The sequence below is a fragment of the Acanthaster planci genome, linkage group LG18 (assembly GCF_054643075.1).
Source record: "Acanthaster planci isolate LZ-2023a linkage group LG18, COTS_SCS, whole genome shotgun sequence".
NCBI classification, from domain to species: Eukaryota; Metazoa; Echinodermata; class Asteroidea; order Valvatida; family Acanthasteridae; genus Acanthaster; species Acanthaster planci.
In genome coordinates this window covers 12058227-12081363 of record NC_141794.1, presented here as the reverse complement: position 1 = coordinate 12081363, position 23137 = coordinate 12058227, and the positions used below count along the sequence as shown (strand labels likewise).

The 23137-nt window shown below is 40.1% G+C and overlaps 1 protein-coding gene and 1 long non-coding RNA gene across 10 annotated transcripts in view; one reads left to right on the top strand and one right to left on the bottom strand.

Annotated features, from left to right (window-relative positions):
* Positions 1-13266, bottom strand: part of LOC110978712 (uncharacterized) — a 41039-nt gene extending 27773 nt beyond the window's left edge. Inside the window, exons 1-3 of one of the 2 annotated variants that reach the window (XR_015428271.1) lie at positions 13127-13266; positions 12881-13016; positions 10055-10217 (exon numbers count right to left, since the gene is read on the bottom strand). This is a non-coding gene — a long non-coding RNA (uncharacterized LOC110978712). Of the gene's footprint in view, positions 1-7410; positions 10218-12880; positions 13017-13126 lie in introns of those variants that run through there. The other variant, XR_002598120.2, reaches the window with a different exon arrangement.
* The window catches only part of LOC110978711 (orexin receptor type 2-like), a 62581-nt gene that overhangs the window by 16446 nt on the left and 22998 nt on the right, over positions 1-23137 (top strand). For 2 of the 8 annotated variants that reach the window (XM_022233922.2, XM_087148642.1), the window contains exon 2: positions 3550-3606. The exons of 2 other annotated variants lie outside the window; for them this stretch is intronic. The gene's annotated coding sequence lies outside the window, so the exon portion shown is untranslated. Of the gene's footprint in view, positions 1-3549; positions 3607-7158; positions 7402-13246; positions 13476-23137 lie in introns of those variants that run through there. 4 more of the 8 variants (XM_022233919.2, XM_022233920.2, XM_087148644.1 and 1 more) reach the window with 3 other exon arrangements.

Below are 23137 nucleotides of genomic sequence, written 5' to 3'. Positions count from 1 at the left end.
AATAACCAGTTTTATATAGCGCCTTCAACTAACAAAAACTGACAAAAAAAGAACATGGCTATACAAAATTGAAGCACAATACACAAACAACACACCTGAATTATCTTAATTAATACTAGAACAAACAAGTTATATAACCATAACCAATCTGAGGTAGTTCGGATGACAATCACTGTCACACATAATGCATAATATTGAGCATTTTAACAGATTGTCCTGATTTACCTTTTATCCTTCTCTGTTTTTTTTACTGAGGCTTGTCATACGGGATTTTTTTACTGAAGTGTTTGTCACAATATGTTGGTTGCTGATTAATTTTTCCCGAATAGTTTGTTAAGTTTTGTAAGTTCTATTCCATAACTGGATATCTCTGGTGTATGGCCTCTCTTACAATATCTGGCATTTTCTTTGAATTGATTACTGCTTGTTCGTTGACAAGGATATGGTACTTTATATTGCCTGGCCCTTAGTGTGGGTGGTTCATCATGGGATAGTGGCAGGACGACTGGGGAACCATTTGTTTCTTCACTCTCAAAGTAAAACCATATTTATATGACTTATTAGCAAATACATGTAGATGAATGCACGTTTCTTTCAATATCCTGTACAGTCAACAGCACTTTAAGACTTATATTTTCTCTACATTAATCTCATAATACTTTTTTATGTTGCTTTTTCGTTTTCCTCTTTTTCATTGGTTGTTCATTGGAATCAGTACTTTCTGTTAAAGGAAATCCCAAATCACAATATAAACATCAACAAAATAGTCAATATTTAGGAGTCATGACAAAAATCAACAACAAATTGCATTCTGAGTTTTTAAATGTATTAAAAATGCATTTGCAGATTACTTCTGTGTATAGAGTCCAAACAGATTTCATTAACTAATATAAAGATAACAGAAAACATATCCAAATAATTAAATTAAATCAAACACTAGAGTCACCTTGTTATTAAATTGCTCTCCTGGTTGTGAAAACTGGGTTTCCACAGAAAACTACCTTTCATGACTTTTCCAGGATTTTTTAGGAATAAGAAGCTTAAAAAATGCATGACCAAGATGTATGTAGGAAACCCTAAAACATTTATCTGAGTAATCTTTACCTGAAAAAGGAAATGTTTTCAAGGTTTACTGCAGTTCCATCTTGCAGGACAAAGGTCCTTTTGAAGGGATCCACTGTTAGAATAGTGCCATTGTGTCCATCACTTGTTTCAACCTGGTCGCCTTGCTCTCAAAAACTGTACTGCTTCCTTTTACACTTTTGTGACAGTGATTTTTTTTGTGGCTTGCCTGCGGTTTTCTGTAACAAAGATATATGATATTTGTTGGCTGTAATGCTCATCCATGTGAAACTGTAAAATATTCAAAGGTAGAAGTCTGTGATTTATGAAGACGGGACGACTTTTCAAATATCTTTCTCGGGTTTTATGGCATTTCATTACATCAACAGGTAACAATTTTTTACATGTACCACAGAAAACTTGCCTACCGCAAATATTCCGATTTACTAATCCTTCCTAAGTGGGTTTTTTTCAGAAACATGTACAGTGCATTTACAAGGAAATAACAAATTTGCTATTTATTCATTAATTCTTCGTACAAGTACCGGTATCTTTTGGAAATACATATTAATTTTTAAATCATATTGCTTTCGGATATACCGGTAGACCAGCAACTGAATGTTAAAATGGAAGATGAGCATGTTACTTACGTCTCTGATGATACTCTTCAGAGGTACTGGGTGTCTTACGGAACGTTCATCCACCCAGATATCATGCCCAGTATATCCAATAAAACTCGCTAGGTATGACCATTCTTCATCTTTGACTACTTTAGCTGCACACCATCTTCCCAACTCATCGAATGCCTGGACGCGACTTCCAACTGAGAATTTTCCTGTCATTTTGCCTTCTTTAGAAACTGAACATTTTGAGAACTGCACCAAGGCAGTAAAATGATGGATGATGAAGATGAGGAAATCACCTTAACCTGGCCCTTATATGGCAGCCAATTTACTCTTGGAGACTCCATCATGAAAGGAAAAAAGGCCTCAAAATGTTTCATTTTAACTGATGACACAATTATCTCGTTGATTTTCTGACTGCAAATGATTACTTTGTTACAAATTGCTTTTTTATACGTGCACCAAACAATGAACTCTAAATTCTTATTTTTTGATTTTCATATCACTACGCACTGACTGAGCATCAAGCCAGCGATCAATCCAGCAATGAATGACCACAACCAGCAAAGGATGACATAAATCTGTCATTCACTTTGTACCAAGGACTGGTACCTTTGGCAGAGGTCAAAAGCATAGGACCACTGGTTTATCACCACAAGGGGGCAATAAAAATTGTCCACTGGGGAAAGCTGTCATTTCAGAATGGATGTGTTCTTTCCGAGTTAGAGAGGTCTAACTCGGATTCGTTTAAATGGGAGAAATTCGTAATGTGTATACAATGGGCCGCCAGCTGGACCAACAGAGGGCGCAATTTTTTAGCAATGGATCGAAGCTCCTTTGGTCGGAACCGAACTTCGCTGGTTCACGAACGAAAATGAAATGCATGCGTTGCAGTCGCACTACACCAACAAAATGAACATTCTACTCGTGGCTGATATAGCTGTTCCATCTTTAGGCCATTCCGTGGCGAACAAAGCGCAAAAGGACACAAATGGGTCTTTGGTAACATTCTGTAGTCGTAAAGTCATTTCAACAACTGTCATATGGATACCACGTGACCTGTTTGATAATGATCTGAAGTTGATTTCATTTCAAATGTTTCACCTTTGAGTGAAATCACAGAAGCATCTTGTAACCATGAGTGAAGATAGGAACTGACTGATTCGATCTCGAGGTGTTTGTTTGTTTGTTTCTTTGGTTGTTTGTTTGTTTGTGGTTGGTTGATGGATGTGTTGGTTTATTGGGTTGTTGGGGTGTTTGTTTGTTTGTTTGTGGGTTTTTTTGCCTCGTAAACAGTAGGCCCCCCTAATAACTTTTTCATCAACGCGAATTATGTTGTAGGCCTATTCTTCTATACTTGTGCGTGTGGTTACACTTACGGTTTTCCATTCAGCTTAGCCATTACCACAGAATTGCACATTTGACAAGCCGTTTCATCATTCTTGTTTCCTTTCATTCATTATTCGTAGACTCCCACTCAAGAAAGTGCGCACAACTCTCTTGATGCTGAGAGGCGGTTTTTGACCGTGATCAACTATACTCACGCTTTGTCCTCAATTACGTGCATTCGTTCCCGCTGGGAATTCATTTTGAAAGTGGGTCAGGTAGGGTTTTATGGATGCATATGGGTTGTTTGAAGTATCTCAGGAACAACCCTTTCAGTTTCACTCCTTCAAGAATTGGTTTTACCTCAAAGTCAAGTGAGCCCAAACCGCGCGACATTGTATACACGTTTTTTTCAAACCAACTTCGGGGTTCAAGAAACTGAATATTTTAATCTAAAACCCAAGCTATGACGATAAAGTCTTTTTGTTGAACCTTTCGTTCTTGCTTGTTTGCACTGACGTATTTTTCTTTGTTTCAGTCGCTCTTGTCTAGCTGCAAGATACCACGCCTATACCACCCGTGTCAGAGGTTTGTGGTGAGTGGTGTGGCTTTAATCTTACTTGAAATATTTTTCAAGGACTTATAAAGAAGAGACACAGACAGTGTACAAACCATTGCTTTATGCGAGGAAAAGCAAGCAAAGAAAAGAAATGAAAATTTCTATTAAAAAAAGGCAAAGCACTATTGTGAATATTTCGTAGAACAGCCAACTGGCTCAGGGACCCTAATTTATGGGGCCAGTATCTGTGTCATTCATAAGATAACCGAGGAATGATCAAGATTCTGTTCTATTAACCGGACAGTGTTACACTGGACAATATCAGCCTAGAGTGGCCTGCATAGAGTGAAATTTCTATCATAAACAGTTCCTGAAATTAACGCGTGATAAATGCAAGATCAAATACAAAGCGTCGTTGCGGTCAACTGTCGTTTAGTAGAACACAGCTCACGGGGGTCATTTGCCAGGGTTGTTTTCAATAACTAAACGGCTCATGGGTATATGGTTTCCAGATCCGTGCAAGGGATGTTGTATAGCTAATAAAAATTCATAGGACTTCTTTTTTTAATTTAAAAAGCAATGATGTATTCATATCAGAGGCTTTAAGAGGAGCTTAATTGGAAATATTACATTAGAAAACAGCGCATCTTCGGAACAGATACGCCACAGGGACCATGCGATGTAACTCTCTCCATTAAAAGTGCACTCACAGCAAAGCAATCATTGTAAATATCGATTTGCTATGCACAATTAGGATAAATATGAATGTACCTGTAGTGTTCTGTTGTCACATTTGTAAGAGTAGAACGCCCTGTTTTAATCGGGGGCTTAGTGAGCTTTGTTTGCCTCTTGAAAACAGTCCGCCCGTTTCTAGGTGAAATTACAAACTTAGGCTTTGAAGGCACTAATAGATGCAAGATAATAGTCGATTTGGGAATACCTTTGCAGCACACTAGTATTAGAGGCTTTGTGTAATCAATTTTTTATCATCCAGGTTTGCATTTAATGATTTGTTTAATGATACATTCCCAATTCGCATTTATAATTTATTCGCCGCCCGGATAAGCTTCACCGTCTCGATTTGTGCTTCTAGATTTCTCAAGACTGTTCCAATAATAGCACCTGCCTTGGTTATTATGTTTCTGTGTGTCCCCATGGGGAAACAAAAGGGATTTAGGAGTAGCTGCAACGGAATTTTCAAAAATACAAAATGCATCTTTTTTTTTTACTATTTCAAAGGTTGTTTCGCTGCCGTTTTGGTTTTTACGCTGAATACTTCCCTAGTTATGAGCAAAACTGTGACGTCATCCAGGAAAAAGGCCTCAATGCTACATTGACCTGCACACAAGTACTTCTCCATTTGTTTTAGAATTGTCTGGCCCAAATTTTTTTCTTCGTTGGTGTATTCGTGGTTGCGTATCTGCCTAGCAGTAAGCAAGCAATCAACCTTTAATCAAATGATACTACACCCCCAGTTTGTTCATTGCACGCCAGAAACTCTACTTATTTCAGGAATAAGAATAGATGTGAATTTAAATGAATTCATACCGTCTTTTCCATTTGAAGGGTCAATAGAGGGGATATAAGGTCAAGGACAGGAGTTGAGTTCCAAAGCTCCATTGGGGTGGCAATGATAAAGATATTTGGGTCTAAGCCCTTGAGCAGCTTTTCACTAACCAAGCCGCCTGCACTGCAACTGTGGTGTTAATTCAACACCAGAGGACTGCACTCAGTCTAGTGCACCGCATCAGAGGACTACACCCAGTCTGGTACAGTTCTCTGATGACACCCAGTGTGTTGAATTAACACCAATTGAACACTGCAGTTTTTGTAGTGACCGCAGGCATCACAAGAACGCATGAAATTTTGTCTGTATCGAACTTAAAACTTACCCAGAGGAGGCCGAATGCAAGTGCCGGAAGAAATACGATTGAGTCAATTTTAAACGACTATTTACAATTCCGCGGGATCAGTAGAGGTCACCCGGCCAGTGCCGGGTGAAAAACACCGATTTCCCCAATGCACGTCAGCCGCGCGGCGTACCGTCCGCAAAATTACGTTTCATATCTCCGGAGATTTCCAATCTCAAAACGGGAAACAGTTGAAGTACATGTTTGCTGCCGGCGACTGGAACGGGACATCTAGCTGCAGAGACAGGACTACAAGAAACAAAATACACAAAGTAAAGAGGGTGCTCCAGTGTCACACTATTAGCTCCCCACTGAATAGGCGCGTAGTTCGTTGACGACTGTTGCGTTATTTAAATACTATCACAGACATTTGTACTAAATAATATGCGTAAACCAGACTCTAAAATGTATCAGTAAAAGTCAGGTCCTCCTCAGGTATATCTGATTGCGTCCGCCTTATTTTACTTGCCTGGGACAAAAAACTCATCACATTTAAATTTCAGAGTCTGAAAGATCACGTGCCGCTGGAGAAGCCTTTAGTAAACTTCCATTAAAATATTTTCACCACTGCGCCACCCAGTCATCTGCATCTGCGTGAGATCCGATTTTACCGGTTCTAGTGGCCAATGCGACAGAACTTTAATCACTAGCCGGCCGCCATTTTGTTAGCGACTACCCAGTGATCATCGTAAACTATCTACGGCGCCTTGACCGAGATTATCCGCTCCGAGCGGAACAAAAGAGCGCGTGTATTTTGGTACTCACCGCGTAAGTGCGCCATGATGCGCGCAAGTATGCACGTTTGACGCGGAGCACGTTGAGTGTGCGTAATTAATTTATTGCGGCATGTATAGAGAACCGAAGTGAATACGTCACGCTCACAGTTAGTGTGTAAAAGGCATGAGCGCGAGAACCAGCGCGTGAACCAACACGCGCGCGTACTCCATTCGTGTGCACTGGACTTTCTGGTTCACAGGACGTCACATTTCGGTACTCTATGTAAACGGCGATCAATGCATATAACTCTGTGTGCGGTGCACGCACAGTTGGCGTGGTTTAAACCGGTGACGTTACATTAACGAACTGGGTAGCAAACTGGCAAAATCGAGCACCTGTGCTGTGGGCCTTGCTGAATAAGAAGCCGCTAAAACTTGACTAAAACTTTTTTATGAAAAAAGTAATTCTGGTAGTGCAAGGTGCATGAGCAATGATTTGTGGTTTTTTATTGTGCGTAATATAAACCCACACTAGCTGTTATCAGATAGAGCTGATCCTCGTTTCTTAGTGTGTAGGCGTGTAGTGGTAACCAGTAATCCCAAGACCCTAGAACAAAATATCGTAAATCACTCGTCGTTTATTCATCCGCCAGCTCTAATTCTTAAGTCGGAGAACTTGAAAGCCAATTTATAGTGAGGTTACATTGGATGATCATCTCATTTTCCAAGAAGATAGGCATGTTACTTTAATGTATCCTATTGATGATAGAATGGAACTCGCTTTTACGAGGTTTTTGCCCTCTAAGCCCAGAACAACATACTTCTAAGAATGCTACTGCGCCGAGTTTGGCGAGTCTTCTAAGTAGACTTATATTTCAGGACCCTTCATCCGAGCGGTTGTTGTAAACATGGAACAGTCGTAGGCTGATTCGGTGTGGCTGGCGGCGGAACGCGTCGGGCAATTACAAGTGAGCCGGTGGTGAAGTTCACTGTGCGCCCGGTACCTGTCGGTATGTCCGTGTCGGCTACGCGGGAGCGAAGGGGCTCAGTTGGCGGTGCTTGGTCTCAGAGGCAAGGCATGGGGGAAACACGGTCAGAAAAATAGACCCGTCTATGTATTAAGATACACTTTACCGATGACTTTTTTCATGCAAGGTGCTACGATGAGCGATCTCTGAGGCGTATGGTGACTCGGTTGCCAAACGGTGAGTGTCGGTAGAGCCATCATTTACGCTCGAAAAACTTCTCAAGCCAATTTTTTTCCGTTCTTTAGTTTCCAATTTTTGAAGTGCGAAACCAGAGCTACTTATCGTATAAGCATACACATGCACCAAGTTACATACCGGAATCATTCAACTTCTCATTTATTAAAAGCCCCCCCCCCAAAAAAAATTCATGGCTACCGTTACTCTATTAGCTGATTAACTGCAGTTGGAACCAAACTAAGAAAAACTCACGGAAGTTCGCTTTGTTTTCTTAGGCTATACTTCTTATTCTTAACTCGTGTAATTCTATACATCAATCATATTCTTATCTGGTTAACCGTTGGCTGTATATTGTTTTCACTGGCAACTCAATTAACATTTAACTTTGGAATTTTATTTCAAGGATGTGGTATCAAATAAACCGCAATAGACCGTTTAAATTAAACAATTTCAGCTTTTTGCCCAAATAGCTGTTCAACTGCAAACAAAAGCGGCGCTGTGTGGAATTACAAAGGGGAACTTAACTTCTTCTCTAAAAGAGACAAATAACCTACCTGCACTTTTCTCTATGAATATTTGCATAGTGATAAATGCGCCATGAATAAACAGCACACAATATTAAAGCTGGACTGGTGTTCCGCACGACAGAGAAGTTTTGGAACAAGGTCACATCGAAGCGACAAACATCGTTGTATTACTGACAAGAATATAATATCAAATCAGTACTCTGAAATATGTGATTGCTGAGCTTTCGATAACTGAGTACCTTCTTCAGGGCAAGGCAATTTCTCTGATCCATTATATCGTTCTATTACTAATCTACACCACTCGACGAGTTTAATCTGTTAATGATAATGCAGACTTGATATTAAACCTGCATGTAAGTATAAGCTCAAACTTATACATGTAGCGTACTATTACGTATAAGAGTTTTTGTCTTTTGCTCATTTCTAATTGGTACCGTCCATTTCTAGGAATACCGAAATGTGCAAATCACATCCGAATTTACCAAGCGAGAGTACTGAGGGTACCAGCCAAACAATCGCGTAATTTACATTCATCGATAGTCAGCAGGTTTTCGTTTACTGCTTTAATTAACTTGGCAACGTTTCTTGATAATTTGCATTCGTAACTTGTACATACTTTCTTCTGTAACTCCCGTTTCCTAATGTGTATTCGATTTTGAATTTTGTATACATGTAGCGTACTATTACATATAAGAGTTTGTGTCTTTTGCTCATTTCTAATTGGTACCGTCCATTTCTAGGAATACCGAAATGTGCAAATCACATCCGAATTTACCAAGCGAGAGTACTGAGGGTACCAGCCAAACAATCGCGTAATTTACATTCATCGATAGTCAGCAGGTTTTCGTTTACTGCTTTAATTAACTTGGCAACGTTTCTTGATAATTTGCATTCGTAACTTGTACATACTTTCTTCTGTAACTCCCGTTTCCTAATGTGTATTCGATTTTGAATTTTGTCTTTTTTGTTTGTTTTCTAGTATGAACCACGTGCTTTATTATTGTGTGTAGTATTGTAGAAAAGCAGGCCTTACACAAGCTTTTGTTTTTTAGTCTTACTTCCTCTTCTAGACTTGATATTCCTATCTTTACATTTCTATACCTACGGTAGTCTTTATGAAAAGAAGAGGAAATAATAAAAAAACAACAACAACAACTTAAAAAGGGGGGACCCAGAGCGACAGAATTTCTTTTGGGTTTTAAGTTTAAGCTTTCTTCAGAACAAAGATAACGGCACGAATTATAGCCAATGAAAGATGCCTATGGTTCGACCATCTTGATCTCATTTAAAGTCACATTTTAAGCGTACAGCAGGTAAATTTAAAATTGGAGTAAAGTAGGTCAGTAATGCGCCCGAAGTTCACCCGTCGAGTGGGGTACTTCTAGAGTTTCCTTTTACAAGATGTTACCCACATCTACTGCGTGTCGAGTTATTGGGGTGTTTCTTGGCCAGAAATCCTCAAAGATCCTTGCCTTAATAACAAAAATGATAATATCAGCAGCTAACTTTTCATGAACGCCCATGATTAACTAAGAGCACACCGAATTTATTAGGATTTCAATAAACTGGGTTGCCATTTACCCGTATATATTGAGAAACTATCACTTTGGCAACAGAATTTTAGGCTTAGGAACACACGTACTGTGTTGTTGTTTCGTGCCACGTCTGTTTATCGGTTACTGGGAATAGACTCACTGTTGCGGAGGTTCCTATTAGGTGAATTGAACGCAGTCTTCGGTCGGCCAGCCTGCTTTGTTTGATCCACGAGGAGCATCAGTGCTCGACCTAGATCTACTGTAGCAGAAACTAAGTCATTAACTGTCAGTCCGTTCTCTTGGTGTGGTAAGAAAGTGCGCATAGCTCATTCATTTGGAAAACAACTATCAAAGAACGATTCTGCTGTGGTGGGACGGGTTTAAGGCGAACCTGCCGGGAAATTGAACCAAAATGGAAGGCATTTGTAGCGTCACAGGGTACACTGTCCCCTGATGTTGAATGACATTTACTCACGCCTCTTGGACCACGATCGACTTGCACATACATTAAGAAAGCAGCACTGAAAAGAACCTTTTCTTTCACAGCGTTGTAAAACATTGTTTAAAGATGACTACATTCAAATCAACTACCTGCTATCTACGAGGCGCCTGCTTGTGAGTTGAAAACTTCCTAAATTGTGTTTCATCCAGTGAAATATTTGCAGCTGTAACGTGGTTCAGTCGCCAGGGAGATTATCTTCCTTTTGTCCTGACATTTGAAGACAAGCTCCACAACGTATTTTGTTTGTTGAAGCTGAAACCAACCAAAAAATCACATGATGAGGGTACAATTAGATTACTCAGAAACGACGTCTATGGACCTTATGTTTTGGCTGTCGAGAAAATGGTTATGTACTGACACTATGCTCAAAGTGTAATTTAGACAAGTACAAGGGATTCTCTAGCTAATTGTTACGACAGGTTGCCAAACGGTGAGTGTAGGCAGAGACGGCAATTGGGCTATATGCTTGAACACTTTCTGAAGTCAATTTGTTTCCGTTCTTGGGTTTCCAACGCTGACGTACGAAACTAAAACTAGTTACCGTATAGGCATGCACGTTTACAAGGTTACATACTGGAATTGATGTAGAGACTTCTAAGGGAAGGCAAATTTCCACATCTTCAGGGCTGCAGTTATAGTTATTCTGTTATATGGAAAGCTTGAACGATACAATGCAAAGCTCATTCAATTTTTAAAAGTTTGTTTCGCTTTAATTTCTTAGGCTTCCATTTGTGTGATTCTGCATACGGCTGTCCACTGTTTCGTTTGCGTTGCCAACCAAAAGCACACATATAGCTTTTCAAAAGGATGTGGTAGGCAGTGCTGTATATTTAAGGTTTTACTAGTGGGGGCATCAGCATTTCATGGGGGCAACAGGCTAATGTGTTTTTTTGGGGGGGAAAGCTTTCGTTAGCCTTGTTCAATATCCATTTATCCGTTCTTTTAGTGGGGACACCTGGGGGCACCACGAATTTGTGGTGCCCCCAGGTGCCCCCCCCGGCTAAACCACTGGTGGTAGGCCGTTGATATTGCCTGTCAAAGGTATGCAATGTCTGCTTTTTTGCCAGAATATAATTCAATCGCTATGAATGTGAGACTGATTGAACCTGATAAAAAGTGCTTTACCATAAACTACTTTTCCTATAAATGAGACGAACAGCCTACCTGCACATTTTTCAATGTTTGCCCCACACGTCTGAGTATTTGCGTTTTTGTAATGTGTCATCAACATGGAACATTAAAGTTGGACTGCATAATGTTTGACACGATAGTCCAAACAAAGTCACATAATCAAAAAACAGCCACCGTTCTACTAACCACACCAGTCGACAAGTTGGATCTGTTAAATAAATGACTATGCAGATTCAGTAACGCTGCACGTGTAAGCATAAGCCCTAACTTGTACATGAATTGTAGCGTGAGACGCCGTAAGGCATGTCAGTTTTGTCTGAGGCTGATTTCTGATTCAAAATGCACATTTCTCAGAACACGGAATTGTGCTAAGCAACGAGATTTTGCTAAGCGAGAACAGGGTATCAGCCCTACAGTAGCGTAATATATATTCATTGGTACCCAGTGGTTTTTAGTTACCGCTAAAATTTAATCAACTTAGCACTGTTTCCTCATAGGCATTTGTGTTAGCTGGGCGCAGAGGGTCAAAGTTAGTAATGACCAAAGGCAAATGTTGTCAATGTTTGATCATCTTAGTCTCATTTCCAGTCACATTTTTAACTGTACAGTTGGGAGTTAACATAGAAATGGTTTATGTCAAGTAGGGCACCCGACGTTCACTCGTCGAGCGGTACGCTTTCAAGGGTAACACATACAACAAAATCACTCAATCAATCAATGTCCAATATAAACTAAGAGAAAGCCAATTTTTTTAATCAATTTATTAATCTACGGTACTGTTTAGTTGTATATCTTGAGTAATAATCACTTTGGAAACAGGCTTTAAGGAACACACGTACTGTGTTGATTTGTTTTTGGGTGTCACGTCTGTTTATCGATTACATGTACTGGGAGTAAAATCACTGGACCGAAGGTTCGTATAAAAGTTCGACTGAACGCAATCCTTGGCGGGCTAGCCTGCTTTGAGCCACAAGGAGCATCAATCGGCTCGACCTAGCTCTACGATAGCAAAAACTAATTCAGTAACTGTCAGTCCTTTCTCGTAAAAGTGATAAGTGAGTGCGCATGGTTCGTTTAAACAATGAGTCTGCAGTGTCAGGGTTAAATCGGGCCTGCAGGTAAGTTTAGCCAGAGTTGAAGGTATTTATAACGTCACAAAGTACATTGTCCCCCTGACTTGGATAACGTTGCCGACATGTCTTTGTTCACGGTCGACTTTTGCATACACTGGGAAAGTGGCTTTGATATATGCCCCTGAAAAACATTGTTTAATAAAGATAATTACTTTCAAAATGATCATTTTACACCTCTTGCCTGAGAGGTAAGGCAAGTTCGTATTTGAAGATTGGAAATTTTAGGCGATGTACTGACTAATAAATGTTGGTCGTAATATTTTTGCAGAAGAAGAAATTACTTCCGTACGTTTCAAAGGTAGCCTACGGTCATCAAGGCGGAAATTAATGTAGGAAAATTAGGAGATAATCTTTTTTCTGCTTCAATAAATTTCTTCATTCATTACACATACACAACAGAAGTAAAACTGTGCCACATAAATGATGGTGGCAGCTAGATTTTCAAAGGACAGACACTGAAATGTGGCGATACAATACGACATATACGATTTCACAAAACCATCTCAAGTCTTAATGAATAAAGAACCACCCTCGTTCCAACTAAATTACGTAGTAAAAATTACGTCCACGTCATATGCATGTAGAAGTTAATGCAAAAACACGAAACATTCCTACCAAATTATTTCCTATGAAGCTAACAATGATGCTCACCCGTGCAGATGAACCACAGTGGCTTTCAATCAGTTACATCATCGTCAGTGTACTTTGTCACAAAAACCAGCATATCCGGTGACCGAGTGGAGTTGGATCCGCATACCGATCCGCACGTGGTATTTTCCAAACTACACTGCAAAACAAATACCGTGGGAAAGCCAACATTGATTTTAGAGGGTACCTGAATCGGTAAGCTTTGAAAATAGTTAATTTGTTGTCAGCGACCTTGCCACGAAAACTTACCCTTTTGGGGCGAGTTTGTTTCATGCGATTCCAGATCGCGATCAGCGATCCATCGTGGTTTACTGACACCAAAGCCCGCTTAGTAGAGGGAGCGAATCGGCGATGGGATCACGGATCGAGATCCTTGTGAAACCAACTGGTCCTCAGTATGCGGAACTGGTGTCACGCGCACATGAGGAGGAAATTAATTGCAAACGACGTAAACAACAATTTGGGGCAAACGGAAGTTTCAGCCATAATATGTTAACAGTTGATACGGGAGGACTGTAAAAAAGTTTGAATGATAAAAGGAGAGTTATTACATCAACGCTGGATGATTTTATTGCGCGAAGTACAACCGTTTGAATATGTAAGTACAATTATGCCGACTGGCTTTTTTAATCTTACGGGTTTACGGCTGTCATAACATTCTGAAAACAAGACGGATCAGCCGATAGATGGATTTATTAACCCAACCATCTTTTGAACTAAAAAGCCAGGCCGTATATGCACGGGCGTCTCCATGCAAGGGAGTAAGATTTTTGCAAGGGGGGGGGACCACTTTTCGACATGCAGGTAAACAAGATAAACCTGGCGACAGATGAGGATTTGTAATTTATGGTAACCCATTAAAGAGTAGAGGGGCGATATTTTTTAAATCAAATCCTTGACTTTCATCCCATTTCCTCTCTTATTCCTATTTACTTTTTTCCGGGGGAGGAGTGCCCCCTCTTGCCCTCCCCTCGCGACGCCCATGGCCGTATGCAGTTTTCTGATTTGGATATCGCTAGATGACCGTCATCAAAGTTACTGGGTAGGAACTATAGAAGTTCTAAGAATGCTAAAATTGAAATGCATGTTTTGTGAATATTCATTATTTTCATTCTAATAACGTATTACTGCAACGACATGTCCGGATAGAATCTTTTAAGTACGCTCACATGGAGGGATCTGTTATATGCCCTCCCGTGTCACCTGCCCCGGGTGGACGAGCTAATATTTACATACAAGCAATAATAGGCCTATATAACCTTTATCCAAAAAGGGTTGGGTTATTTTAGACCTTCTCACAGCATACGGGTGGATTCCACCACCCCCCGAATACTTCCCTCCATTTAAAAACTTAGATGTTGCGCTGTCTGTAGACATTTGTATGTTTTCAATTATTTCGTTTCACAAAAGATTTTTAAAAGCTTTCATCGTGTTTTGCGTGGACAGCTATAGCATTTGTAAATGACATATAAAATGTTATACGGAAAATGTATTCAGTCACTCTGGAATAATATGTTTTCACAACATTATTTTATTTCAAGATTTTTATTTTATTTTATTTTTTTTATTGAACATTTTTAAAACATTATGTACTCGCTGGATACTTTCAAGATTTATTTTGGTTGGTGTGACCTCCGACCAAAATGCGATCGATCTTTCTTTCAGTTAAATATATTCCTAACAAGTTACTACAGTAGTTCAAGTGGTTTTGAGGGAGGTGGGAAGTGCGTAGGTTTGCTTTCGCTATTATTCAGGCCAGCTTGTAAGCTAACCACTGATGTGGGTTTTTTTATTTGAAAATCCAACTGTAGTGTCGCTTTAACCAATTTCAAAGCACGTAGAAGTCAATAAAAACATTTGCCTCCTGGGCGCCTCGGCCGATTTGAGATCGACTTGAACCAGAAAAAGGATAAAGTTACGGCGGTGTGCAGGAGTCGTAATTTTGGCTGGGCACGCTGTGGTGATTTCGACAGCGATTCTTCTCTCGTTCGAAATTATTATTTGTGCTCTTCAAATTGCAAAAATCTCAGGAGGCCTAGCGCGTGCTCCCACTCACAATCGCCCCTATTTACGATCGCTGACAAAACTAACAGACAGTCTGTTTGCAAAATGTACCAATATGCAGTCCTTTAGGACAAAATTGTTTCTCCCGGGTTCGAAGACAAATATTTCAAAACTTCAAAACAAAACGAAATTCAAAGCATCAAAAACTTCTTGTGTGGAACTCCAAAGAGGATGAAAAATGAATAACATTCTCTTTGTGACAAAGAGCAAAAGTAAATACAGAGTTATCCAGCAAGTACGTCATTTGTCAATCTTAATATTATACAGGTACGATATTCAGGCTGCTGCCTTTAAAAGAATCTTTCCTTTTTTTCGTGGTAACTATTAAGTGCGCTATTGGAAAAAAAAGAGTGTTGTCACATCGAGGTCTGCTCATTTTCAAGGGATGAGTTTTTGGGACATTTTATACAACAAAGCTGGGCACTTACTGCTATTAACTTTTTGTACAGTAAATTCCCTAAAGACGTTTAACGACGCCATTTCGAGTTTTAATCCACTCGTTTGGGGTGTCCCTTGGAAATTGAACTGTTGTTTGCGGCTGTTGCATAATGGCCACAGATTACTGTCGAGTCATAGGACCCTGCGCCGAAATGAAGCTTGGTCTTCCGGAAACCTGCGAAGGGATGATGCATAGGAGGGGAATTGCTTCCTTTTTCCAAGAGGAACACTGTAAAAAATGCTGGGTATTTTTTGCCCAACGTGTTAAAGGCACCAGGTGAATCGCTTAAAGAAAGATCAAAACGCTGGGTAAAAAAATGCTTCTAAAAATAACATTTTCTACAACTTTTGGGTAAAATGAGACAAGTTTTAGGAGAAAATCAACGCTGTTGGGTGATCTGTTTGTCCAACAGTAAATTCACCTGGTATACCTAACGCTGGAAAAAAATGCCCTGCGTTTTCACAGTGACGAGCTTCTATGTATTAGAGCTGATTCCGTCGTCTTGTATTCCACACGGATTACAGACCTTTTTTTGTCACACACTTTTTCCTCTTCGAAACGATTTTCATGCGAATCGGTGAAACAAAAAAACATTGTTTAGCGTTACCACATCGATGACGATTTACCCTTTTCACACTGATAAAACATCAACTAAACAAAGACATGAAGGTGTCGAGGAATTGCCTGATCAGCTCGAAAAGGAACCTTCTGTGCTCATGTTTTATTTCCCTTCATCGAAACACGGGAGTACTGCAAGTATTTTTCCGGGATGTGCCGGTTTTTCTAAGAGAAAAGCTACTAAATAATCCGCCGGTCTTGATTATTTCTGCAGCACCGACTGTTTTAATCTCTTCGAAGTTGCGATACACTAAAATGAAAATCCTTAATTTGGAACACATCTGGGGTGCCAATGGTTAGCGGCTATGGCTTGAGGAAAATAAGTCTATATGGCTTTCATGGTGCCATATTTGTTAAGTATAGGAATAGGAAAATTTCCCAGTTTATGACCAGAGTTAGAAGGGAAATGCAGATGTTGTATACAAGCGTGTTTACCGGTTAATTAATCAACCATCCACATGCTGGTGTAAAGACAAAGAAATTGCGTATTTGTGAGGTGTCTGATTGCGCCAATTTACTTTCCGCGATCTGTATTTCTAGGAACATACGTCTGATGTAGAATGCTTTGTACTTTATTAGCGAAGTACCATCCACAAGACTCTCTTGGGTCATTTCAATTTTTATTAAAAGACAAAAAGGACGATCCCCACCCACCCACCCCCAAAAATACAAGAAATCTGTAAGAATAATATGGTCATTTTTTTTCAAAAGCGTTTGTAAATAAGACGTGAACAAAATGATGTTTGTATACATTCCCAACGTTACAGCATGACGGTTTACATCAGTCGCGTAGACGACAAATCATACACCCGGGGGTAGCATTTTAACATTCTGTTAATATAAAGAATGTTCTAATAATTCTTTACGGCGTTGTCTATACACAAAGTGTCATGTAAACTGGCTCTATATTAATGTATCTGGTAGTCAGACAAATTGATGTTCGGAAATGGTGTTCCATCTCTCTCGATGTGTACCTTTGTAATGCCGTGTATCAGATTTGCATTTCAAAGAGACAGAGGAAAGGGAGCCTTTCAAAAGAAGTACACTAACCTCAGCAGTTTATTTAACCAAGACAACCTGATTTATTCGGGGTTTTTTTTTCGAGAGAAAGTACACTGAACGCGCTAGCGTATATTTAACAGCCTTCTGCTATCCCCGACGGACGAGTTTAGTTCCAAGCATGGGATGCTGTAATTACTGATTGCTCAGAATACAGCGCACATTGAGTGCGTCAGCAAGGCCCGACGGAATCACGTATTCACGACACTTGATGTCTATGTGATCTATGTGAAAAGTGCTAAGTCAACTAAGAGCCTGACCATAACGAGAGGGTTGCAATTTACATAAAAAAGCTTTCCATCTTATACTGACCAAGGTATCACGTTATTCGGATGACAGATTCTGGACTTTATAATCACAAAAAATACAAAATATGTTCCAGCTTGAACATCTTAATTAACTTGCAGGGTAGCCTGCCGAATAATTAATTACGAAACTTTGAAATTGGTATTTAATAGCAATCGTTTTGTACCACGGATATGAGGCCTAACCACGTTTTGTTTTTACTTACCCGTACATTGGTATGCCTAGCATATGGTGCACTGACATATGGACAAGCACGTTGATGACATTTTGATTTTTTTCTGTTGGAAATAATTTTCTGTATCTTTGATGATTCTGATTCAACATTGCCAGTTTCACCTTCTAAAGAAGATTTAAACAAAAACGTAAGCCTCTAACATCCCTTCTGCTACGAGGCCCGAGCTCGAACAAGAAAGGCACTTCATCGCTGGTTCACAAGCTAGTATGAAATGCATGCGTTACAGTCGCATTGCTACCAACAAAATGAGCACCCCGACCAACATGGCTCTTTTCAACCGATGAGAGGGTGCTTTTGCTCTAGGCGCTAAGCTCTGACCAAGTATTGGCAGTTTTGTCACGCTGGGTTAAGGCAAATCCCTGTAAAGTTTACGTTTTCCTCATGGACATGGTCACACAAAAAATATAGTAATTTTAATGCATAGGGTAGATCAGTGGCGATAATTAATTTGGAGCTTTATCAACACTAATAATTCAAGAAATCACAGTAATATTCATAGCAGGTGACACAGGCCAATAAATTAATCCAAAGTACTTATGTTTTTTAAGTCAGAAGCTGACTGTGTTTTTTTTTACATTCTGCAGTCTGCGGTGCTCTAGCGATAGACCATAACCAAAGGCAGAAACCGTTAAAGCGATGAGAGATTGAATGATCCCGTAAACATGACCACTGGTTATATGAAAATTCGCTTGCAAACCGCTATATAGGTGTCCCCTAAGTGGCACTACGCCTCACACATGAGCTGGTCAGATTTTAGATATGCAATTTGTGCTCATCGGAAATGTAAGACTTGCAATCAAGGGAATAGACTTTATTCACGAGTTGACCATATTAATTAATGCATGGTAAATTCGTCGCATTGGGAACTGGAGCGTAGAAATGAAGGCAATAAAAGAAAAGTTTCATTACAGATCAGTACACTAAGTTGAATAATTAAAATAAAATAGTATTAAAAGTACCTCAGTGTTTGACGCCAAAAATAAATTCTTGACAGAAAGGCTTCTTTTAAGAACGCTTGTCAAAAAAATTGCCTGGCAGAAACATATTCAGGGAACAAGATCAGAAATGGATCTCTCGTGAATATTGTCGTTGCAGAGTGATGATTACGACAGAAGGTGACCGATATTGGCCCGACCTTACGCTCATAAACAACCATTAACTCACCCACGCCCTGGCAGGTGTCAACGAAGAAATGGGAGCGTCAAACTCTCCAAGTATGCATCAAGTTATTGTGTAATTGATATGATACATAGAGAGGAATCCCAAAGCGAACAGAAAGCTTTCAGGGAAGTAATCTTTTCGAAGACTCTGAGAGAGAGAAAAAAAATCCCAGAAAGGTGGGAACTTATTCATGGTTTGATGAAGAGATAGTAAGTTGAATATCTGGCATTCTGATCCAGGTTGATTTACGTTCCAGAAATCGTGAGTTGTAGCGACCCTGAGACTGAGACGAGCAATCGCGTCCATCTTTCGCAAGCACCTGATCTGACTACCCAGCGATGTTAATAAACGAGGCTTTTACAGGAAAATGCCAATATTCGGAACGTGGAAGTAATATATTATCGTATTCTGTGTGTGACACGGGTGTCATGCTAAGAAGTGAGGCTCAAGTGAGTGGGTTTTTTTCCTGGAACAAAATAATCTTCAAGGCTGCAAATTCAGGCACTCAACACTACGCAATCTATTTCGAACGGACTCCGCTTTTCCTTCTTGTGTGCCCACCACCTAACATAACGATGCAGAAGTTGTTAGGTAGTTAAGATGTCTATCATAATATACAACCGGCATGCTTTGAACAGTGGCATTTTGATCGGATGTTCAAATGCTTTTCTCGAGTGATTCTAATTTAATTTTCACGATACGCGAGGTGAATTTTTAGGACGGCGCTGTCTGTCTAGGCCTGTACAAACGTATACGGGAAAGTGTCTCACGAATTTGTTAGTAGAGGTTGCTTAGCGTTGGGAAATCTCCATGTAAACTGTCACGACATACAATGCTTATAGATTGCGTTGAAACAGCTTCAACTCTTAAAATAAAAAAGAGCCCTAACCTATTGCTAAGGCTAAATAAAAACTGGCATGTGGTTATCCACACGTTGAGAACCAAGCACTAGCTTGCTGAAGTCTTTTGCCCCAGCATTCGGACTGTTGGGTTGCGCGCAACATCGGTCGGCATCTCTTGTTAACTTGAACAAAAAGAGCTGTGAAAATCTTGAAGTTGAAGGCAGCTGCATCTCAAATATTTGTAAATTGAGAGGAAACTCGCACCCAGACGCCACAGCATGACACGTTCAATTGCAAATACTCAACTCGAAAATATGAAGAGGTGGAGGCAAGTTGAGTAATGGACTTCGTTAGCCGAGTGGAGAACGTTTCCTTTTTACAAAATTGTAACTTGCTCTCTGGAAAAACGGGTGAACAGTTGCACTAGGTGCTGTTTGTGAAATAGGCTAGTGCAAGGGAGTAGGCCTTTCTTGTATCGAGAAGAAGAAAAGAACTGATCTTTGTCATTAATGCTTTTTTTGAAGGTTTGCGTCTATTCCATTTAAGACCTTAGTGTATCTAGGGGGTTTCACATGCCTCAAACCTAGGTTCAAGGTGTATTACTCACAGAGAATCTCGTTGAATTTGGCAAGGCAAGAGCTTGTTCCATTAAAAAGAAGATGAACATTTAGGCCTACAAAAGACTATTTTATAAGCTTCGTGAAACAAACTTAAACAATCGGTATGAATTGACATACCGAGGACAGTTTTAAGTCACGAGACAATTGAACTTGGAGAATTGATCTTTGGGAATACATCGTCTCTGAGAGGAGACCAACTGAGTATCTTTAAAGCAAAATAGTGGCAATTAGCCAGCAGTATTACTGCCCAGTGGGTTTTCGAATTCATCACCTTATCCACGGATGATTAATTTTCTTGTGATTTTCCCCTTTTAGTTCTCAAGTGGTGCTCAAAGATAACGTATGTCTCCCGTCCAAGTACAATACCCTTAACAAATGTAATTACTAAAGAGGCAATCAAGACCGGTAGTTTATTCAAAAAATGGCCTTTTGTCTGACGCACACGGGCGCAGCCATCGACAATAGTCCTTTTCGATGGCTGAGGACAGTGCCATAACAGGGCTTTTATGTTCTGTGGTGCCTGCTGGCTGTAGGCGAATAGTAAGGCTATATCTACCAGTTTGGTAATAAAACGTACGTTTCCATGCCGTACAGAATTATGTTAAGTGTATACTCAGGTGAGCGTGTGGCAAAACAGGGGATCGACAAAGCAACTAACACCCCAACGACAATACAACCGTTGTTGAATTTTTGAAGTCTTGTACAAGGAAAAGGGCTCAGGTGAGTCACAGCCTAAACTAAATTACGCCTTTAAGCTCATTATAAGACAGGCTCTGTGTTGAAGGCTCGCGTTTCATGGCGTTGATTGGCCTATGTTTGCATGCAGGATTGCCATGTTGATGGACCATTCGCAAATTGGTGCTTTTCCTTCACGTCTCGCCAACTTAATTTCCCATAAAACAACTGTTTTCAGTAATAAATGTACGTTTGTTGCTGGAAGTCCCGGCGCATACAATGTAAAGAACATCAACCTTCTGAGTCTCTGGGCGGCTTGACCGTGGAGTAGGGAGAGAGTGGTAGTTGTATGCGCGCGCAAACCGCCAGGCATTAAAGGCACTTCTCACGTCGTTGTAAACTTGAGCAAAGTACAATTCATTGTGCCTTGGCTTGACAATTTGTCAAGCTTCTTGGCTTTAGACTCTTCGATGGCAAAGATGGATTGCAACACATCAGCATCTATCCTCCAACATTGACGCAGAAACCACGATGGCATAAACGAAGCAAAATGTTCTCCCCGTGTATGACCTCATATTTTTTTCTATTTTTAACGAGGTTGGCCATCTGCGATAGATTGACTGTAAAACTGGAATTCGTCCCTAGTCACGCACAAGCGTGTCAGAGAAAATTATGAAAGAAAGCGTTTTTGATTAAAGCAATAAATTACCGATTTTAAGTGCCCAAGGGCTGCTGGTTGTTGATCAACAGGCGGCGAAAATGTTTTTAAGCCGCTGCGAAATAATATCCGTTTTCGTAATTCAGCTACTTTGGAGAGTGTAGTGCTTTGATTAGAAGGTTGGCAAATCTTGAGAGCCAGGTCGGTTGCGTCAGACGTTTTTAATGAAGAGGATAAAATGTCAGGTTAACTAAACTTTGGATTTGTTTTGCACGGTGGGGGACCGTCCGTGCCACTGGTGTGAAAAGTAATTACCAGACTACGAGCATGCCCACTACTGTTTGTTAGGGGAACCTTCGCCCATCTGGGATGCTTCCGTTAAACACAAATGGCTAATGTCGCTGTCTTTTTATGCGCATCCAGTGTAACCAGTGTAGCTTTGCCTATCTTTCAAGCAAAGCTCGCAGGAAAAAACTGGGGAATGCAATGGATTGGACCGATTGGCATGGTGTCATATTGGCGATATCGTTAAGTCACCAATCCTGAGGGGCCAATCTTCATGCCGTCACATGAATGTACAATGTAAGAGCTTGCGTTTTTCAGGCCTCAGAAAGGCTTTAATTAAAACGGCAGACATTAATGACAAACATTAACCAATTTATGGACTACATCTAAACTATAGAAGCATTGTGAAATTCATGTTCACATGCACGGTACACAAAGGGAGATGGCACAGACTCGCTTCAAAAGTTGATGTGCACATCGCAGCGGTGCGCGTTCATCGTTCTTTTGCTCCGCGTAATGCCTGCCTCTAAGGACTCGTTGCTGCCATGTCGCGTAAACGAAAAGATATGCGAAAGGTATATTGTGGGGTTGTGTAGTGTTGCGTTGTGCCGTGTATTGTGGTATTTTGTTGTGGTGTGATTTTTTGTATTAAAGCAAACTATTTGATCTCAGAGCAGGTTTACATTGCACCTTGCTCCATTTAGAACGGTTTTAAATAACTGTTTAATCCAAACCCCAAGGGTGTATGTAAAATCATATTGAAACTGGGGAATTGAGGACTGTCAGGATTAATAAATGTACACAATTTATTCAAAGGCACTTAAACTAATTGACGAAAACAGAAATTTGTATGGCAATTTTAAGCTCTGAACAGCGTTTGTACGTTGATGTGAAAACCAATCATATCAGGAGCTCTTGACCAATCAGAAACATCCTAGTGTCGAGGAAGCCACATGAAATGTATTAGAAAGACGTGAAAAATGAAAGGAAAATCTGCACCAGAATAAAAGGGGTATTTATTATAGATATATTAAGCGTGATTCTACTGCTCTTGTTAATATATGCCGGCTTTTATAAGTGCAAATGTAAATGTTATTTGTTTTTAATTCACGAATGCTTAATGCTTAAGAGTTTTTGATTATGGCCGGCTGAAACTTTTTAAATCGTCGCTCGGTGTTTCAAATTATGTGGGTAATTATTTCTAAACACCACACTTCTTATGTGGCTGCAAAAAATGAAAGCTTCCAGTTGCTTCCTATGCACAGATTTAATTCGGTTAACTTCCCCCTCTATAGCAC